Source organism: Magallana gigas, chromosome 1, assembly GCF_963853765.1.
Source record: "Magallana gigas chromosome 1, xbMagGiga1.1, whole genome shotgun sequence".
NCBI classification, from domain to species: Eukaryota; Metazoa; Mollusca; class Bivalvia; order Ostreida; family Ostreidae; genus Magallana; species Magallana gigas.
The window spans coordinates 29,961,231-29,981,530 of record NC_088853.1 but is presented as its reverse complement, the minus strand read 5'-3'; the positions used below and the strand labels follow the sequence as shown (position 1 = coordinate 29,981,530).

At 32.4% G+C, this 20,300-nt stretch overlaps 1 long non-coding RNA gene across 1 annotated transcript; it reads left to right on the top strand.

Annotated features, from left to right (window-relative positions):
• The first annotated feature begins 13,345 nt into the window (after positions 1-13,345).
• LOC136274156 (uncharacterized) lies at positions 13,346-19,454 on the top strand. Its single transcript, XR_010712466.1, has 3 exons — positions 13,346-13,414; positions 15,643-15,735; positions 19,375-19,454. It is a non-coding gene; the product is annotated as an uncharacterized lncRNA (long non-coding RNA).
• The last annotated feature ends 846 nt before the right edge of the window (positions 19,455-20,300 follow it).

The window sequence follows — 20,300 nt, the reverse complement described above, 5'->3', positions numbered from 1 at the left end:
TCAATATTGTCAAAGTGTTGCGCAATTCTCTTTTGGAATACTTCCTGTGCACTTTTGATACCAAAAGGCATACGACAGAAACAATATCTTCCAAATGGTGAATGAAACGTAGTGAGGAGTTGACTAGCTTCATCGAGGGGTATTTGCCAGTATCCACTATTGGCATCGAGTTTACTGAACACAGTAGCTCCAGACAGTCTTGATGTAATGTCTTCAATAGTAGGTAACTGAAAATGTTCCCGCTTGATCGCTTTGTTTAAATCTCTGGGATCTAAACACACACGAAGTTTCCCCGTTTTGACTTTTTCTGCAATGACGAGAGAATTCACCCAATCAGTAGGTTGATCGACTTTTTTAATAACTCCTTTTGATTCCATGTTGTCCAGGGTTTTCTTCAGTTCATCACGGAAAGCTGCTGGTATTTGCCTTGGACTGTGTATGACAGGTTTAATTTTGTCATCAATACATATCGTATAAGGTTCTTTCAAACATCCAAGTCCAGAAAACACACTTGTGTATTCATCAACAGGAGAGAAACACTGTGACATTCCTGTTGATAAGGTAACTTTTATAAATCCTAGTTCACAACAGGATTTGTATCCTAGTATGGTTGGTTGATTTCCAGTAGTAACATAGAACTCTAACTGTTGATCTTTGCATGGAAGTACACATTTTCCTGCTACTGGTATGGAATCCCCCGAATAACTGGTGAGTCTTACACTAGTATCAACGAGTGGTTCTCCTGTCTGAATTTTTTCGTAGATTTTATCTGTGAGGATATTTACTTGTGATCCAGTGTCCAACTTGAACTTCACTATTTTATTATTGATCTTTAGGTTCACATATATTTCATCTTTGTTATTTTCGCTTGAGATCGATCCGATGAAAAAATCTTCTCTTTGTTCGTCTTGCGAATCTTCATCTCCGTTTAGATCGTTTGCATGAATAGCTTTAGTCTTGCACATTGCTGCGAAGTGATTTTTCCAATGACACTTGCTACATCTTTTCCCAAATGCCGGACAATGTCCTCGACTGTGACTTTTCCCACATTTACCACATGTAAATGTTGATCTCGAATTGTAATTTGGACCACTGTATTTCTGTTTTCCAGATGTGTGTTGATTACCGGTTCCAGTAGTTTTTTGGAATGTATGTCTATTTCCTGTAGACGGTTTCACCGACTGTCTGTTTCTGTCACACTTGACAACACTGATCTGTTCTTCTTGTTGTAAGTCTTTCATCCTGCTCTGTGATTCTTCATTTGCACGACATATGCTTAATGCTTTGATGAGTGTAAGTTCATTGTCTCTAAGAAGTCTCTCTTTCACTTTCTCGGAGTGTACACCACACACAATTCTATCTCGTAACATTTCATCTTCTAATGTGTCAAATCTACAGTTCTTAGATATGATTCTTAAATCAGTAACATACTGGTCTATAGTTTCTGTTTTCCCTTGGACCCTAGTATGAAATCTATGTCTCCACACTGTTATGTTTTCTCTCGGAGCGCAGTACTCCTTAAACTTTTGGAAAAGTACATCTACTTTGTCTCTGTCTTCTTCAACTATTGTCATAGTATTGAAAATTTCTCTACCTTCTTGACCGATAATGTACAGGAAAGCACTGCATTTCTCTGCGTCGGTTCTGCCATTCATAGCGATGGTTAAGTATAATTTCATGGTTTGCTCCCATTTTCTCCATCTTTCAGGTAAATTTCCATCTGTCGTGGAAAAATCCAATTCTGGTGGTTGACGAATATGTTCCATTATGGTATAATTACTATAGTTTCTTCTTCCCACTTCTGACACCATGTAATATTCATGTTTCTTAAGAACATGTCGAAGAACAACCAACTCCGTGCTGCACGTTTTACTAACTAGTTTATTCCCGGAAGTCCCATAGTACAGGTTACAAAAATGTAAATAAATGAAAACCTGATTAAAACGGAATTTACAAATAACATTATACAATGTACCATACGATCAGTAAGAATGTGGAATGTAAAGACAGCCATTATACGGTGACAATTAATGGAGTTCGTTTTCCTTGGAGTGACGTTTACATGCACCAACTTCTTACGAGTAAATATAGCTTTAGAAGCATATTGTACGTTTGTTGTAAAAAGAAAATTTTATGTTTTGGAGCTGTCCATGCATTTTCGTGGAATTTATTAGGTCACACACATTCAACATAATTCAAATATAAATTGTGCGTATTTTCAATCACTGAATAAATATTTTTCATAATGAATTTTAATACAGGTAATGTTTAAAAATCAATTTTCAATTCCCCCCTTTAATACATGACGGAAGATATCAAAGATAACGTTGTTAATTGCTTGTAAACAGAAATCCGCGGACCTGGCAAGATCACGCTCGGACGATCACGTCAATCAAACTGGGTGCTATTGTTTCAAACTTGATTGACAAGCGGCATCATTTTGAAGTTTGTACAGGTAAAAAAGGGGGCGTTTGTAAAATGTTCGGCCTTTAAAATCTCTTAGAAGTTTTACTTCACAGGAAGATCAGCGAATCAGTATCTGTGTATAGTATACATACTTTCGTTAGATCAAAAGGTGTGAATGTCCCAATATTCAACCTTGTAAATTGTCAGTCTGACACCTTGTTCAAAATATTATGTAATTCCCTTATAAGGGTATTTGTGGTCTTTATATTATTAAATTCATTTGAAATAATGATATTTTTTTAAAAACATAACATGTATGAATAAACGAAATACTCTTTATATCAATCATTTTAGATGCGTTTTTTTTATTATTGAAATCAAGTCGGATATTAAACATATTAAACATTTATAAATCCTCACCCCCCCCCCCCCCCCCACCAGTCGCTGAAATCAAAATAAGTATTGTGTTAAATTAAATATGAAATATGGTGATAACGAACAGTGTTCAAATAATATTTCACCCTATTACGGTACTTTTAATTATATACTTTTGAATTTATACACTGTTCATTATCAACAAATGTAATACATCTACATGTATCTTCTCTTGCACAGCTAAGAATGTTGCCATGATATACATGTAGTAACAGTTTTAATAAGAAAAAATATACCCCCTCCCTCCCTCCTCTCTCTCTCTCTCATGTTGTTACTATTCTCCTCCAAAGTCAGGAAGGCATACATAAGCGCCCCCCCCCCCCCTGCGCTATAATTTTGCTGCATCACAATTTAATTTTAGCATCTCTTCAATTATAAGCGACACCTTAATTAATAGGCAAACATGTTTATTTTCTCTTTCCGTAATAAGTGAATTGTGTTAGGGTCGGATAAATGAGAAAAATAGTTTTATTATTCAGTTATTGAAACTACGCAATTTATTTTTGAATCATGTTGAATGTATATGACCTAATAAATTTCACGACGATGAATGAGCATGCAGCCCAAAACATGCATACACAATTTTCTTTTTTAAAACAAACTTATGAGCTATTAAAGCTTTATTTACTGATTATACACTCAATTGGAACTTGTTGCACTCCATTAGTTGTCATCGTATAATGGCTGCCTTTACTTTCAAGTGAATATTTTTACCGATCGTATGGTTTTCTTATACAATTATATTAATTTTGTTAAAATTAACGACTTAAACAATGTCAAGTGCTAAACACAATGAACTGAGTTAAATCTTTAAAGCAGAATTAGTTTACTGATTTTTTTTAATTGTGCTTTACACACGTGCTCGGACGACATTTTCGTATAAAATCAGTTCTTTTGGTCATTAAAACAAAAAGATATTCAAACTACGACGAATTCTGACTAATTATTTATATCTTGTGTTATACTTACTTCCTGTGTATAGTGATTAGCAGCGTTCACGATCGCAGGTAGACTTCCAGTCCCGGAGGCTTTAACACCTCTAGAAATTAAGCCCCGCCCTCACCTGAGATTTACCACCCGGTAAAAAAGTTCGGCCTTTAAAACGATCTTTCGCTTTTTCTTCTGTTTTTTTTCTTCATTTACTGAAACCAGTATATTGTATCATAGCAAACATTTCAAATCTTCTATAAAATTTCTCTCTCTCTCTCTCTCTCTCTCTCTCTCTCTCTCTCTCTCTCTCTCTCAATGCTAACGTACGAATATTTTAGTATTTAAATAAAGTACTACCGGTAACATGTTGTAATGTTGACAGTGGCTAAATCTACATATTGGCATTAAAAAAAATTAAAGTATGTATTTATCTTTAGTTTCGGGATAATGTCCATTGATTCAAATGATTTGAAGTTCGTTATTCAATGATTGTCTTAAAAATTCTTAATGATTGAAAGTCAACGCTAAAAAGTAATATTTTATATCGACAGTGTACTGTCTCCTTCTTTGTGTATGTCTACAGAAAAAAAATCTTTTGTCTGTCTGGAAACAACGAAAAACCCGGAACTAGCAGAAAGGCTCAGACTATACACACGACCGGGTGACTGTGTCAAGATGTGAAAACTGACCACCTGTGTATATGTGTTGGGGCCTAGGAATAAATAGATGTAAACGTCGGGGAAATACACTGTTAAAACCAAAAATGTGAATTTTCCCTTTTGATTAAAAAAAAATCATTATGGTTGCCGGGTGCATTGGGATCATAATCATTTAAAATCTGTCTTAAAAGATTATTAAATTTTAATTACATGTAGGACTAGTTTCATGTAATGTTTGCACAAAAGTGGGATTTAATATATCTATTTAACAGTGATTACACATCGAGGTCAAAATTAAAAAAAAAAAATGCAATAATTTTTATAACCGATTGCTTAACATGAATCATTTCGACATAACACAGTACTGCAAGGGGTATCAAGTGGATTCGGGAAGAAAGGGGGGGGGGGGGTGATATTATCCATATAATTACATTTCATTTTTCGACTTGAAGTTTGCAGATATTTTTCTAAAACCACGGAGTTGGTTGGCAAAAATAAACGTAAGACATAAAGAAAAATAATCGAAATGTAAAAGAAGCAGATTAATAGACAATCAATTTCTTATTATTCCAATCGATTTCTGATAAATGGATCTCTCTCTCTCTCTCTCTCTCTCTCTCTCTCATGACTTTTCTAGTGCTAAAACTTGAGGCCCCGAGTCAGAAAGGTATAAGCACGTTAAAATCCCCTTGGCATCACAACTGCCACTTCCAACGTAGATTTTATTGTGAACTTTTCTACGCTTGCAAATGACACCAATACAATATTGTCAGAAAGTGATATACCTGTAACCTCTCTCTCTCTCTCTCTCTCTCTCCTCTCTCTCATTATACAAAAAAGTGTGTAGCGTAGGGCATTTTAAATATCTTATTTCTTAAACATTTAAAAGTAAATAATATATTAAGAAAACTGTACATCTAGGCATATTACAACATGTTACAACCTTCCTTGATTTAAATCATTCCTTTTATTTCTTGCTGAAATTAATGATACAGTTAATTACCGCTTAATATGTCACTAATTATGTTTAAAATTTATAATGTATTCTGCAGTAGGTGTTATTTTGTAAAATTAAAACTCGATATTTGCAATGTATATTTAAATATTTAAATCAAAAGAAATCAATTAACAAATGAGCTAGAAACTCGCACGCTATCTTCAAAATGTACCTGTGTAGTCAAGCGGGCAGTCATGATATTTGGACATGTGTACAAAAAAACAAGCATGGATATATTTTGTGGATTCTGTGTTTAATTGACTTTTTTAAGTGGCTAAAACACAGCTTATGAGACACAGAGAATTAACAAATCGATCATTTAAACGAGGGCTTGTCATATAACATCAATAAGAAATGATTATGTAACCTTGCCTGGGGGGGGGGGGGGGGGGGGGGGGGGTGAGGGGTATTTTCAAATGACTGACAGAATGAACATAATGACATGTACTTTTTTAATAATCAGATTCAACATGTAAAATTCAATACTTTCACCTTTCACCTTATAGCTAGGGAAATTATCATAGTTTTATGATCGTAACATTCAATAACAATAGACATTTTTTAATAAAGAAAACGTATTAAATAAATTTAACGACCTGTTGCATTCTTCTGTCAAGTTATCTGTATACATAATGATAATGCTATATACAGCATAATACATGTAAAAATAAATTTCGAAGAAAAAAAATATACTGAAGATTTAAAAATCTGATTTTTTTCTCAAATTAATAGTACAGTGCCGTACAGTGGGGTACAGTGATGGTCAGTGCCCGGTACAGTGGCGTACAGTGCTGGTCAGTGCCCTGTACAGTGGCGTACAGTGGGGTACAGTGGAAGTCAGTTGGACTGTACAGTGGTGTACAGTGGGATACATGCAGCGATGTTCAGTAGAAATGTACAGTGGGATACAGTGGGGTACAGTGGAAGTCAGTGAAATGTACAGTGAGGTACAGTCAATGTACAGTGGATGTCAGACAATGTCAGTCAATATTTGGGAATATCAGTGGATTTTGAATTCAGTAGTGTAAGAAAATACCAAAAAATATTTTTTTTTATTTACTGTATCTTTGTTATGCGATTGACTTAAAAAGCGTAATTTGAGTGAAAGCCATATATTTAAGTAGAGAAATGAAGCAAATATTCAGATCTTCTTATTGTTATTTACTAAAAATACGCCACATATAACTGTAAGAAAATTTAACACAATAAACAAAATACATATAAAAAAAAATTGGAGGAAAATTTTATATTTTAAACGATTTTTCGTTGCACGATAGATGAGCGTTGCCAATGTGCTTTCATGATGTTATTGTAAGGTGAAGCTTCGCAATAATGCTTCATAAGACGTCACATAAAAAATAAATAAAAATTGTTGAAAACATATACACAGACTAGTGCTATCATCGTGAGTATTTTTCTTAATTTTTGAATTAATCGAAATTTGTAACACGCCAAAAATAGCGCAAAATTTGGTGCATTTTAATAATTTAAGATGACCCCCACTAAACATCAGACGGTACAAATTTAGTATTTTTTTTTTACATATCAGGTAGAAAATGATATTACTAATCACTTATTACAAGTTGAGAATACAAGCTATTGTTGTATTCTTTTTAATCTGCAAACTGCTTTTCCTTTCTTTCTTCTTTTCTCTCTTTGAAATTCTGTTCTTGTGTACACCTGTGTGTATGCCTTGTGACAACAGCAATGCATCATAATTGTGAAGCAAAATTCATATTGAGTATAACAGCTTCTATAAAACTTATGCTCAGGTATTTATTTTTTAATCTGATAATGATTCACTTTTTCAATGGTCTGATGTACAATAATCATGTGGGGAACAACACCTGTCACAAGAAAAGATGCGCTTTCCTATCAATCATAGAACACATTTTCGGAATTTTTACATGCCATAAGTCTGTTGAAGTTTTCATTTGCTTGTGTACTTCCAAGATTGGAGAGTTTGCTTGCATCCTTTGCCAGTTCACTGAAAACATGTTGTAAATCAAGGCGAAAATCCTCAACCGAGAGATTATTTTTCATATGGCAAGTAAAAACATGTAATAGTATGTACTTTTCTAGGTCTTTCAAATACTTACACTAGTAATTGGCACACCTCTTATGATCTCCAATGACATGATACATGTACTCAATGTTCTCCAAATGTCTCTTTAAGACACTTGTGTGATCATTTGATTTCACAGCGTGTAAAAATAATTTCATCAAATATTGAATTGATTTTTGGCCTAGCAGGGGAAACTTCTTCTCTTTCTTCATATTGTACAGTTTACTTGCTAGGTGGATTTTTGGTATGGTAAAAATCAAAATCTTGTTTATTAACAGCGCATTCTTGTCAAATCGTTACTCATAATTTAGTTTTTAACAGGGAAATCTCATGTCTTTGTGTCGTGACGCATTTCTATGCCAATGTAAGACTCCATTGCTTTGGACGATTTGGTCTAATTCTTTCAGAAGAATCACGATCTTGTTCCTCATATGTAAAAGTCTGATCACATATTTTGTAGATTATATATTACAAAAAATAAATATAGAAATTGGAAATTGTATAAATTGAATGATAAATATTAATAAAACGTTGTTTATAATTATATAATTGAGTGCAAATCTGCATTTCTTACAACGGATGCATATGGAAGAATCAATTTATTCTTCAATCGCCATTTAGAGTTATGTGTTTATCTGATGTATTGATGCATCTAAAACAGTGTCTAAACAAAGAAAATATTACATTACCTCGTGACAAGATTTGTGATTGTTCTGGCTGATCACCATGACTGTCCAACATTTACAAATACGGAATATTTGCACCTGTATCTATATGTTATATAAGATGTGCTAATGCACTGTAATGGCACGTATATTAAGATTTTTAAAATTATAAATTTTGCATTTTTATTTCTTTGGACTGTCCAGGAGGAAAAGGTTTCAAATAGTATCTGTAGATTCCCAAGAATTCCTTTTGTAATATCTTATAAGTCCTTGGCTTTGCTTTAGATATACCTGTGTGTGGCTGTCCTCTTAAAAGGCCACATTGGCCGTTAGATATAAGGCTGACAACATCATTGGCATGCGTTATTCTTCCTCTCATTCAATCAATACTTTAATTTGAATCCTGGGATAAGTTCTGCAAACTTTGTGCATGCATGATTTTTCATATAAATTCGGTAATTAATTTCATTTTATTATTCAAGAATTATGAAGCAAAACACTTTACTGTACTTGCAAAAATTTACAATTTTGATCAATGAAAACATGTGTTGAAAGAAAATGAGAGGCAAAGAGATATAACTTTTATTACATTAAATCATCATCATCGGACACCCACGAAAACTGATTTTGCATATGTGTTTGATTTCATTTTTTTTTGTCTCTTGGAAGGGGTAGTGTCAACAGGTTTAAACCCCTCTGGAGCACAGATCTTTTCTTTTTTGGACGGTCTTGTTAAACTGCTGTTTTTTTCCTACGAAGGGCGATTTTAGTCTTTGGTTTTGAAGGTCTTGCAGATGTTGAAGGTCCAGGTTCTGTCAGAGTTTTGTCGGCGTCATCAGCTGAAGAGGACAAAATGTTAATGGCCCTCGTGGATGATTTAGTTGCTGCTGATAAAACTCTAGCTGAGGCTGGACTTGATAGAGGTGAAGTGTTGGAACCAATAATTTCGTGAAAAAAATCACAAGTTGAGATGCTTTTGGTTGAGGACTGGGGTGTTTCCCTGAATCGATTAGCTGGAACTCTTCGTTTCACTGGTTGAGTTTTGTTCCGCATCAGTGTAACAGGGGTCCTATGAAATGAATATAAACGGACACCTGCGGGTTCGTTGATGTATGATATTTTAAATTTTAACAATAAATCACCCCGTAAATATACATGAATATAATTCAGTTTCATATGTTCAATTCACATTATATTTATAATTGATTTCACAAGTCATTAAAATACATGATTTATAAATGCTATAAATAAGACAGAGTTATTCCCCATGTCACAGAATTTTATAAAACACTTAATTCAGATCCATCATCATGATCATTAATGAACATTCATATTTCAATTATGTATATTCTTGTAAAAAGTATAAGATTAATTAAGCATATATTTATGACAAAGAATATGTACCTGTTTATGGAACAGAGCTTTCAAAGTATTCAGTCTTAGTTACTGAATCTACTGTATGAGTGAGTATGAAGTATGACCGTAATTAAAAAAAAAACCACATTCACTCTAATATCTTTCACACTTTATACATTAAATTAAGTTTGATAACTTACAATAAATGATGAGATGATTAATTTACAACTTGTTAATTAGAAGAGAAAAGTTAGTACTTACATAATTATGGTTTCTGCTCAGTCTGTTATAATATAAGCCAGATCATGCACAAATTTGGAGTCAGTCTAGAATAGAAGTAGCTGACTAAATGTCTTTGTCCAAGGTCAAAATTTTAGAGGTGAAAGATTTAACCAATGAAATTTAAGGAATAAATAAACCTTAAATACTACTCAGGTATCCTCTTACAGGTGTACTGAGAGTATCAGTGGTGGATCAAAAGATCTATTAGATGATTATTAATGAAATATTTATTGAAATATTTTATTTTATTATTTGATTAATCATTGTCTTTATTCAATGTATACACAATGTTAATAAAATGCTACATACATAAGTGCTAGTCAATAATAATTGACACTTAGCTTTGTATATTATTGATTAATTAAAAAAAAGTTACACTGTCATAAATGTACAATCATGTAATTGTACATTTGAATTATTTAAAATATACCAACTATTACATCTCTATTAATGGGAGCAACTGTTGATTCAGCATTCATCGTCCATGAATCAAAGAGAGGTGTAGTGTAGCGATAATCTGCAGCAGATTGAAGTGTGAAAATGCTTTGAAATAATTTTTAAAAAATCCATAATAGAGGTTTCCTGTCTTCAGTGACCCTCAAACTGCCTCACTTAGTTCCAGACATGCGTCGAAATTGGTCGTTTGCATGTTTCCATGCTCCCTCTATTTGATTGGTGCAAACAACCTCCTCTTCCCCAGTACTGATATTCTTGTATACCTTTTTATTTCGTTTACTTTAAGAGATGCAAACATACATAAAATACAGTTCGACCTGTTAATTCAAGAATGCACATTTTGTCTCACGCGTAAGGATTCATTCAGTAATGCAGTTGACCTCGATGAACTGACCTCAATCATAAGAAGATGCTATATGAACTGACCTCGATGTTGCATAATAGTAGCTAGGAAGACGGCTTGATTTATAAACAAGGTTTCAGTCGCGTTAAATTATTTTTATACATTAAGTGTTAATGCTCTTTAACGAGCCCTACTCAGTATTCTGAAGAAGAAGAATAAGAAGAAGATACATTAACAGTTAATAATTACGTTAAAAATATAAAACTAGACAAGGAGTTTACGAACGGCATTCCCCAAATTTATTTCAAAATTAAATTGGTTGACGGTTTATAATGATTAAATTATGGTGTACAGATTCAAATATGCTATATTTTGTAAAAATTAAGTATACTTTTTGTGTTGATTGTTCCATGATTCCATGTTGATTGCTTCTAGCTATCAATATATCATTATTGCCGATCATTCCTTTAAAAGGCATACTTGTTTTTTCTGTTCCAAGATATACATCCAACAACTGCAGATGATCAGGACTTTGTGAGTGGATGTTGTAACAGAAACGTGCATGCCATATAACTAACGTTGAAAAGTTTTAAATTTCCAGATTACATAATCTAAACCTTTTATGAAGATATTATGTATGCAGTATTTAAATATGACATTCATAAAATTTCTAAATATACCCAAGTTTAGACATGAAGAGGGTTAGTTTTTTCATGCACGATTATAAATTTACAAACAAGGGATTGTTGTGCAAAAGTTATCTACGGTAATGTTACAGCGATCAATATGCACTTATTGAAGACAATCCAAGCACACTGAACAATTAAATATGGAAGCGACAAAGTAAAATAAAATTCTGTGTTGAAATGAGCAACACACATTCAAAGGATCACTTAAATATAACAAATTATATTTTCAGGAAACAGCATTACAGTGTTTGATTTAAGGACACATATACCTACAGTCTTTATTTGAAGGAGTCAATTGCGCTTATTTGGTGTATGTCACCGCTTTTTAAGCAAGCTAACAGCAGAGGTAAAATAAAAAGAGTTGTAAACGAAACAAAATATTTCTGTTATTGTCCACACATACATTTCTACGTTGGGATAATGTTTTTTTTCCTAAAAAACGAAAGTAAAGTAAAAAGAGCATTTTTCTCAAATAATTTATCTATTTAGGGACATACATGTACACCCTCCGCGTTCATTAATAGTAGAGTATTATTGCATTTTCTCCATTCAGCGCAGATTGGTTTTTAGTCACATTACGTAAAATATCCTTTACACAACAATTTCCTGCTTGTAAATAAGCCTGCGAGAAGAAACCCTTCTCAAATGGAAAAATCAGTTCTGAACATGTAGAATTACGTACGATATCCTTTGCACAACGATCCCTTGTTTTTCAAAAAGCATGCATTAAAACATTCACAAATGGATAAATCGTGTCTGAACTTGCTTATTTAACGTAATTTGAAGCATGCTTGAAACCAATATTTAGATACTGAATACACAATACCTTCACCGATGGGCTTTAGCATTGAAAACAATTTATATTTGAAAACATGTTGCTTAACTAAAAACACAAAAAGTTTAAATTATGCATGCTCAAAATAAAAAAGATTTCAACATAAGTTAAATAAATTTCTTAGGTTTCTGTTACAACGTCCTGAGCATCAGCAGTTGTTGGTTGTATCGCTGGCAAAAGAAAACAGTAAATGTCTCTTTTATTTTTTCATTGAGCGATAACATGATATAATAATGATTGTTTTCATAGTTATTTCTTAATATTTGTTGAAAAATTTTGGATTTTGATAAGTATCTTTTACAAAAACATTGTATAATACAAATGAAAATAAATAAAAAGATAAATCCAAACTTTGTAAATGTATTTTTACAAATCAAAATGTTTGCTTTCTTTTTATTAGTTAACTCGATTATACACCTGTCTATCATTTGCAATGGCTTAAAGTAATATACAATGTTATTTCAATGAACTGTGTTTGAAATATATTAATAACATATGGAAATATGCTTCCTTATATGGAACTATACTACAGAGAAAACGTTCAATTCTTTGTAATCTTTTCCATGCCGTCACAATGATAATTGCACGAGCTTATCGTTGGAGTGTGGCAATATTGTAAACGTAAACACATCGTTACATTAACGATTTTGAACGATTTGTCATATTAATATACAACTCTTGTTCTCAATAAATATAATAAATATCAGAAGTACAAATCATATTCCATACAAGTTAACATTGTTTGAATTACCCCCACACCCTACCGATCGCCAAAAACATTATAACAAATCAAGATCAAATCACACGGAACATAGCGAATTTAATTAAAATATGACTCCAATTATAACTGAATCTCTTGTTTTTGTAAGGTAAAATACTGGAGAGGTTTTTCATATCTTGTTCGGTAGACTATCGAATTAGGCCCACTGAACGACTTGTAACTTTGAAATGAATTTATTTGCTAATGAAAAGACATACAACAATTAACACGATAAGAAAAGGAAAACTGTATAAAATTTACGATAAACGTGATATGATTAACGCACGATAGGATACGATTAACACACAACAGAACAGTATGCACACACGATACAATAGTATTGATACATGATAAGATAGGATGTAATTGTATAAAATAACTTTGCATGTGCTGTATAAAAAAGTGTAAATGTGTTCATTGCGTCCATCAGATTTCATTACTTGCAAATTAAAGTTTTTTTTTTAAAGATGAAGCTCATTTACCTGCTACTTGCGTCTGTTATCCTTTCTAATTGTGATGCAAAGAAAATGCCTCCGGTACGTATTATCGCGGTTATGCAATATATATATATATAAAGTGGAAATAAACATTTCTTGGTCAATTTTAATATTCTTTTGGTTAAAAAAAAATAACGAGTTCATTATCATCAACATCTTATACTAAAGATTATGTTACTTAGAAGGAAAAATATGATAATTAGTTGCCGTTTTTGCAAAATACATAATTGAACTGCGGCTGCAACATTTGGAGAAAGTATCAAACGTCCAAATTCTCAATTGTTGTACAAACCTTGAAACTTACTTTTATATGCACACCACTTGCGGTTTGGTTCACTATCAGAACGCTTTTTAAACACTACACTTCGTTTGTTCTATTTATGAACTTTAATGTTCCTTTTTTTTAACACACCGGTTCGCTTCCTTCACCACCCTTCGCTTGAATAGCTTCCAGCTTTGTGAACGGCTTTAATAATGAGTTACGTGTGGCCTAAACGCTTTGTTGTTTTCCATTTTCCCCAATTGCATCGTGTGTACAGTCAAAACATCACTATTATCTTTTGATTCCGTGAGCCACACATGTACATGTAAACAAATTTCTTCAGATATACACATTTAGATATACACAAATCCATATAGCTTGTAATTGTCAGGGGATATTTTAGTTATCATTTCGTGGACACAATTTCGTTCTTAACTGTATGCATATGATTTGATAGACGTTTTATGTGGTGGCTAACCTATTAAAAAACCAAGAATATATGTATATGTACCATTTATTATAAATTGCATTATATTATTGTAAAATATTTAATCACTCACTGATGTTGTCATCCTTTATGATCGATCGATAGGGCCGGATGTGAATTGACATATTTTTTTTTTATGAAATACTTATTATTATTTTAATATGCATGATTCATAATTTATGTCATAATTCAAAAACATGTAGTTGTTAAATGCAAAGCACGGACAAAGTATAAAGATTGTTTTCTCTAAAACAAACTACGACAGTCAGTAAAAGGGGGCAATAATCGCCAGTTCAGAGTCAAAAGTCAAAAGACATCACAAAGTCAAAGGAAAATTATTGTTCAATAACATCAAATAGGAAATTTTGTGTAAAGAAAAAAAAAAAACAATTTCGTTTTTCTAGTCATGTAGAAGAAGCTAAGAAGCACAAGGTGCATGGCCTGATCTGTTATACTTATATTGGTTGTCAAGCGTAGCAGATGGAGTCCTGAAATTAAGTCCTGTCCAAATGACCACAGTCTGATTGTAAAGAACGACAATAGAAAGATAGCTAAAGGGAAACAACTCATCTCAGTATTACTATTTATCAATGATTAATTTGCGCTCACTCTCTATCTGGCTTTCTCTTTCTTTTCCATTCTCTTCTCTCTTTCTTTCTCATTCTCTCTCAGGATAACGTATTTTTGGAAGACCAGTTTTTTTACGTTGTTCATGCAGTATCCCCACGCGTTGTGTGAAATTTGCTTTCTCTCAAGAATGCACATATCGGCCTTGTATGTTTTACATGTATTAATAATCACAGGACTGCAAAGTATTGATAAAGGTTGATGAACTTAAATTAGATTAGGCGATTTAGAACTGCAAAATAATACATTTTCCATGTTCATTTCTTGCTCGGAACGACAAGACGGTTTGTTTTGAAGGCGTAGCAGCACGTTTCAGGATCTGTTCTTTTATCTCTTTTAGTACGAATGTAACCGTTGCGGTGGCTCTCATTCGATAGAAAATATCTTTAATATATAACAAGAACTGTGTATAAATTAATCACATGGTAAAACTGTAAATCATTTTTAAACATATACAAGTAGTCCCTTTAACGCAAGGGAATTGTTATTAATAGTACTTTTTTTCATGCGCCTAAGTTCGTTTCTTAGTGAATTTTTATTAACATTTTTTTTAATTTTTTTTTCTTTTTTTTTATTCAGTAGGGTACATTGTTTTATAAGATATTGATTATATTGATTATAGGAGGATTACAAGGGGGAACCCGAGAGGAACTTGATTCATATGATAGCTTTTTTCATAATTTTAAGCAAAGTGAAGTAAAGCCTTTGCCACTCTTTTATATTCTTGCAGCAACTGAATTAATATTTTATAACTCTTTATAGAAAGTAGCTCAAATATGTTTATATATTTCATAACTATATTAAATGCTTATAATTTACAACAAACATTAGATAAAGATAAACACAAGTAAAATTATAAACATTTTATTGATTTATTTTTTCAATCCTCAGAGTATATGTGATTCACAAGAAAATGACAGACATCAGAGGTCCCTCTTGTACAAAGTTAGTAAAGCAACGGGAAGACTCAGGGGATCCCTGGAGGTACATTTAGGATAAACTTATTTTTCTTGATAACTTATAGACAGTTTGTTATTTAATAATTGTGATATAAAGGCCTAATAAGTTGTAAGAACTGTTCACTGTAGTTTCAATATACGTATATATTTTGCTTTATGAAACCTTGGCAATCAAAGTACTGAAAGTTGGGTGCTTTTTTATGCATATGTGTACAATGTAGTGGGAGTGACAACCTCTCTCTCCCTTTCTCTCTCTTTCTCTTTCTCTCTCTCTTCTCTCTCTCTCTCTCTCTCTCTCTCTCTCTCTCTCTCTCTCTCTCTCTCTCTCTCTCTCTCTCTCTCTCTCTCTCTCCGGTGAATGGAACGTTGACACGAGCGTTAAAGCATCAATTCCTAATTTTTTTTTTCAATGTGTAGCCGAATCCTAAATCTTTACAAAGTAGTCCATAGAAAATCAAGGGGATCAACGTTTCCAAAATGCAAATTCTTGTTAAACAAACATGTAGTTTACAGGGAAAACACTTCCCGACAATATACGTATATATCTTGCTCTATGAACCATTGGCAAGCAATGGTCAATCAAAGTACTGACAGTCAGTTGCTTTTGATGCATATGTGTAAATGTGTTGGGAGTGACAACCTCTCTCTCTACAAATTCTTGTTTAACAAACACGTAGTTTATAGGGAAAACATTTCCCGATTTATTAGCTAAAAATAAAAAATCATTTCCCCTGGACCAAAATTAAAAATACTTATGTTTCCCCTAGCGCGACCGACCCAATTAAATTCCGCCGACTGAATTTTTGTTTAATCACATTGAATAGAGATTTTTTTTAAAGAAACCTCATTTTACCCAAATTCGTTTTAAGAGACCCACGTCTTATTCGTTTTACAATTAATTTGTTAGCCTTGTAACAGTTGTTTTAAAAACACCAAATTATCTTAAAATGAGAGGTCAAGGGGTCACATCGCTCGCCTGAGCAACAAAGTTAACACTTAACGAATATGTAAAATTTCGATCCTCCGTTGTGGCCCCATCCTGCCCTTGGGTGGTCATTATTTGAATAAACTAGATTCAAAACTACATGCAGTTGTTTTCAAGTAACTTTCACTCTATTCATGGTAAAGAGATTTTTAAGGATTTTCACTATATACTACCATGTAACATTTTTACCCCCCCCCCCCCTCCATCCCTACACATTTGTCGCCCTATTTTACTCCTTGGGGTTATGATATGGCCTAACAGTTAATACAAAATGCATTTGAATTTTCATAATATACGATTTATCTCCCTTTAAATAGGGTGTGGTCCTACTCTCGTACACATTTAAATTTCTTTGGCCCAAGAGTGTTTTGTGCCAAGTTGGTTGAAATTGACTTAGTGATTTTGTAGGAAAAGACGAAAATGCGAAAAGTTTACCATGATGACAACGACAGACAACGGACAAATATTTATCAGAATAAATACTTAGCTCACTTGCGCTTTCGACTCAGATGAGCTAAAAAGTGTATAACCTTAGATATGTGGTTTTTTATGTTATCTTAGCTTTTTGTATAACCTATCAGTATTTTGTATTAGGTCAAATTTTATATAACCTGTCAGCATTTTGTATTAGTCACGAAGTTTGCTAGATTATGAATGAGAAATAAAGTGCAAATACGTTATTCTCCATGGTCAATTACCTTCGGGGAAAATGATTACAACAATTTTTAACGAATTTGTTTTAGATTTAATTGTGCATTATGAAATAATATATACAAAATACACGTGATATGATATCAAGAAAGATTTCCCTTGAAGACATTGCTTCTAATTTTTTTTTTGATTATTAATATCTATTTAACGTTTATGTTAACAATATGCTGCAGCCAGTAATGCAGGCTACTATATCATTAGAAAATATTTAAAGTGAATTTCCCAGTCAGTACTACATGCATACATATTATTTGATAGTGTTAAACAGTATATATCGATAGCCATTAATTTAAAACTACACACATGGTAACGATTTTGGTTATCCCCCCCCCCCCCCCCCGAATTTAATGTTAACTATACTTCACTAATTTCTTGGTAAATCTGGGGGCATAACATCACATCATCTTAATCAAGTTCTTTTGATTTCTCACTAGATATCTTTTCTAAAACATTGTTATCGATAATTTTTTTGAAAAAAAAAAAGTTTGAAGATGAATGTCAATAGCCGTAATTGCATGCTACAATATTATTGGATACTAGTGAATGTTTTATGGTGACTGCCTACAGGCAGTGCTTTTTCTCTGCTATATGATTAACAATGTATACAAAAATAAATATCTAGCTAAGACAAACATTTAATTTTTTTGGATAAGTATTTAAGCCATGGATTGACTTTATGGAATAATAACTGACTTTGTCAGACTTATTCTTTAACCAGATTTTACAAAGTAAGTCAGGTGAAATAATTTATTCAAAGGGCTTGGGGACAATATTTTACTTCTGAATATGACTCTCATTTCTACTGTAATATTGAAGGTTCGCTATGGCACCTTGTCCAAGTATTTTATATTAAGAGGATCAGATTGGGATTAAATGTATCATTGATGATACCATTTAACGGGTATGAAATAATCACATCTCCTTTTATTTTCTTAGAGACATAAAATGCTATTTTAAAAACTATGGTGCATTAAGTTTGTTAAAAAAACCTGCTTGTACCTATCTCTACCTAAATATGTTTTGCCATTTAAATTATTGTTTTAAAGATTAGTGTGCAATTCTTCTACAATATTAGTATTTCAATTAGACTTATAGACATACGCATTTAATGACAAACATTTACCATTGTAACTGTTTAAAATGAATGTTATGTTTTAACTTTTTTTTACTAAAGATTTTTGTTATAGTCCAAGGACGCATACACACGTTCATTTAGTCATTAACAGTACCATCATAATGCATTATTATTAAGTTGGGAAGAAATTCTTTAATATGAAATGCGATTTTGATTGAGTTTATAGATGCATATAAAGTTAACATAAATTGTATTATAACCCCTAAAGACATTCACAACAAGTCATACGTTCATTGTAGACCAGTGTTATACATTTATATATATTATTATATCATTAAGAGTGCAAATTCAACGCTAAATGGTATAAATGTTTGTATCATTAGGGGTTGACCATGTAGCTTTTGGCTTTGTTCATAAACCATAAGGTTTGCTTTGCATTTGCATCGCTTAATGATAAAATTGTATCATTAAGCGGCGATTTATCATTAGCGGTTGATGTTGTCAACTGTAAATGCTAGAATAATAACATTAGGGGTTGGATTTGCAACGCTTAATGATATTTTTTATCATTAAGTGACGTTTTATCATTAGAGGATGTAACACACCCATTCCCATTGATACACCGTGCATGGGAATGTGAATACTAGTAAACGATATATTTTCATTCAAAGTGGTTTTAACAAGGTACCGGTAAATATTTGGTCTCGTAAATTACATGGTTTTTTTTATATTACATTATGCGTTGATATTTTTTCTTTGTTTTAAACAATGTTGAAAAAAGCTTTTGCCGTTTTTGAAATATCATTTCAACAATTAATTCAATGTTTCATTACTTTTTTTAAAACATTCTAAGATTAACAAACATATTATTAATTTATTTTAACAAACCTTAGTATAAACGTGATGCGCAAGAAGACAGCAGGCCCCAGAGGTTCTATTTTGGTAGTAAAGCAAGGGGAGGACTATGGATCCCTGAAGGTATATTAAGGATATACATTTTTATCTTGATAATATGCAGACATTTTGCTATTTGTCAGCTTGATACAAAGTTCTAATAAGTTGTTAGAACTGTATATTCATTTGTAAGTTCAATAGACTTAAATGTCTTAGTTTATGAACTGTTGGAAAACAATAGCCAATCAACGTATTGTAGTACTGAGAGCCGGGCTCTTTCGATGCATATTTTGTAGTAAATACTGGCAATCTCTCTCTCTCTCTCTCTCTCTCTCTCTCTCTCTCTCTCTCTCTCTCTCTCGCTCCATTTCGCTCGAAGTGTTGGAACGCGTTAGAGAGCGACTTAATTTTGTAAGCGGGATTTATGTCTGTCTAGCAGAAATATCAACTGTGCTTTGAAATTTGACACAAGCATTTAAAATTCATACCATATTTTTGTTGATGAAAAAACTCCTTCGCAGTTTAATTCCAACAACAACAAAAAAACAAAAACAAAAAAACAAAAAACAAATATACAAAACAATATATGAAATATTTACTTTTTTTATTGGTTCTTTGTCATTTGTTGAAGCCGATTGTATGCATAAAGTGAAATTTTACCTGCCATTAGAAAAGCTGATAAAAAACCAATCACATCAATAAATTGTTGGTAGATCATAATTTCAGATAGGTATTATAAAATGAATATCCGGGTTTTTTTTTCAGGAGTGCTAAACTTATTTTAACATAATCACAGCTTTTCAAAATTTTAACGTAAAAGTATGCCTCCATAGTTTTGATTAGATTTTTTTCTTATACTTGTATAGAAATTCGCTAGGGGAAATAAAAAAATAAAAAAAAAATAAAATACTATATTTTTATTTTT